The sequence below is a fragment of the Limulus polyphemus genome, unplaced genomic scaffold (assembly GCF_000517525.1).
Source record: "Limulus polyphemus unplaced genomic scaffold, Limulus_polyphemus-2.1.2 Scaffold3491, whole genome shotgun sequence".
Classification (NCBI taxonomy): domain Eukaryota; kingdom Metazoa; phylum Arthropoda; class Merostomata; order Xiphosura; family Limulidae; genus Limulus; species Limulus polyphemus.
Window position 1 is genome coordinate 24658 of NW_013669101.1, and position 2441 is coordinate 27098.

General features: G+C 34.4%; 1 protein-coding gene across 1 annotated transcript in view; it reads right to left on the minus strand.

Moving 5' to 3' along the window:
• Positions 1–1109: 1109 nt before the first annotated feature.
• Positions 1110–2441, minus strand: part of LOC106469446 — a 38975-nt gene continuing 37643 nt past the window's right edge. Inside the window, exon 18 of the mRNA XM_022397964.1 lies at positions 1110–2155. The gene's annotated coding sequence lies outside the window, so the exon portion shown is untranslated. The remainder of the gene's footprint in view (positions 2156–2441) is intronic.

The window sequence follows — 2441 nt, forward strand, 5'->3', positions numbered from 1 at the left end:
AAAACAGTCATGACTTTGTGTTCCTATTTATTGGGGGAAGTATTTAGCAAAGTTATACCTGGGGTGAAAGTGTTATGAGTATATTTATCACTGTACAGCATTAACTTTCATTTGCTATGTTGAGTATTTAGGCTTAGCACAACTCACATTAATTAATATATCTCTAATTGAGAAAAGTAGTTGCATTTCATTCAGTTGACATATTATTGATATGAAATTCTATAAAAAATACAGTAAGAGAAAACTTTTTGTTGTAAAATAGATGCCTAAATTTTGGCCCCATTGCTTTATTCAAAATTTATTTTGATGCAATATATTTATGCATAAAACAAACAGGTATTTATAGTATAGATGTTGAAATAATGGGAAACCGATAATGTAGTAGGTGTAGGAACAGGACAAAGCACACGAGGGACTATTTGCTCTAGCCGTCTCTAATTTAGCAGTGAAAGGCTAGAGAGAAGGCAGCTAGTCATCACCACCCACCCCCAACTCGTGGGTTACATTTTTACCAATGAATAATGGGATTGATCGTCACATTATTAAGCCCCCATGGCTGAAAGGGTGAGCATGTTTGATGGGATGGGGATTCGAACCTGCGACCCGCAGATTGCTAGTTGAGCACCCTAACTACCTGGCCATGTTAGGCCTAGGAGATTGAAGGAACGTCGATTGATGCGTTACTTTCTAAACAGCAGGTCCCCATGTTAGGCCTAGGAGATTGAAGGAACGTCGATTGATGCATTAATTTCTAAACAGCAGGTCCCCTGGTGGGTCAGTGGGGTAATGTTACGGACTTACAACAATAAATTGTTTGCTTTATCCTAAGCTCAAAGCTTCACTAAAGGGCAATAGCAGAATTGAACCCTGGATTTTAACGTTTTCCAGTTTACCGCTGAGCCACCTGGTGGGAGAGTAGAAATAATGAAATAGATGGATGGATGAGAAAGTAGATAGAGTGGTGGATGAATGAGTGAATAAACAGGCTCTTCTTGACTATTCAAGACCATTCTTATTGAATAGTGGGATTTGACAGTTACTCTTATAACATATCCACAACCTAAAAAGTGTAGAGCTGGATTTTTTTTTATTAATGGGACACAAACCAAGGAACATCAGATTTACAGTCCAGCATGATGACCACTCGACCAGTAAAAGAAACAATGCTTCCAAAAGTTTGTCTATCATTTAATTTAAAGTTAGGAAAATGCATATAACTATGATGTTAACGGTAAGTTATAATATTAGTTCAAGACTTTATAAAAAAATTGGTCTTCGTCACAAATTGGAACAGAAGTAAGCAATTAATCTATTTCTGAATATTAATCACATAAAAAAGCACAATAAAATATTTTTTTTTATAATGATAGACCTTTAAATATTCAGAAATCTACTTTTCAAATCTCGTTAGAAGTTTCTACACCTAAGTAAAAATAAAATCCTGAAATTGTTTCTTCAAACACTAGAGACACAAGGCCACGTGATATACTAAGGCATGATGGGAAATATTTATTTTTAGTTCCTCCAAGGTTATTGTTAATTGTTATGTATATGAAACATACAAATCTGAGGGACATTTATCATATTCTAGGTTGACAACTTAAAAGTTTGCTATCCGAGTCATTAAGACATTTACTGACACTTCACTCATTGTAATGGTCTTTTTTTTTCATCAAACAAATAACTTTAAAATATTGAAATACAATGATGGAAATTAAAGTGTTAGACTCAAGTCTGCAAACATTATATTTTAACAACAACTAGTATTGGTCAGAATTGAGTTTCGTTATAATCAGGCGTCACTTTCGATATCAAGCAATACTCTTTTTACACTTGCTTGTGTGATTCTCCATTTCTTTAGCTCAGCTCCAACAGTATGTTTTAACACTTATTTCGTGGGAGGTTTATTAATTGTAAACGTTCAGCTCCAACAGTATGTTTTAACACTTATTTCCTGTGAGGTTTATTAATTGTACACGTTCAGCTCCAACAGTATGTTTTAACACTTATTTCCTGTGAGGTTTATTAATTGTACACGTTCAGCTCCAACAGTATGTTTTAACACTTATTTCCTGGGAGGATTATTAATTGTAAACATTCAGCTCCACCAGTATGCTTTAACACTTATTTCCTGTGAGGTTTATTAATTGTAAACCTTCAGCTCCACCAGTATGTTTTAACACTTATTTCCTGTGAGGTTTATTAATTGTAAACATTCAGCTCCACCAGTATGCTTTAACACTTATTTCCTGTGAGTTTTATTAATTGTAAACATTCAGCTCCACCAGTATGCTTTAACAGTTATTTCCTGTGAGGTTTATTAACTGTAAACGTTCAGCTCCACCAGTATGTTTTAACACTTATTTCCTGTGAGGTTTATTAATTGTAAACATTCAGCTCCACCAGTATGTTTTAACACTTATTTCCTGGGAGGATTATTA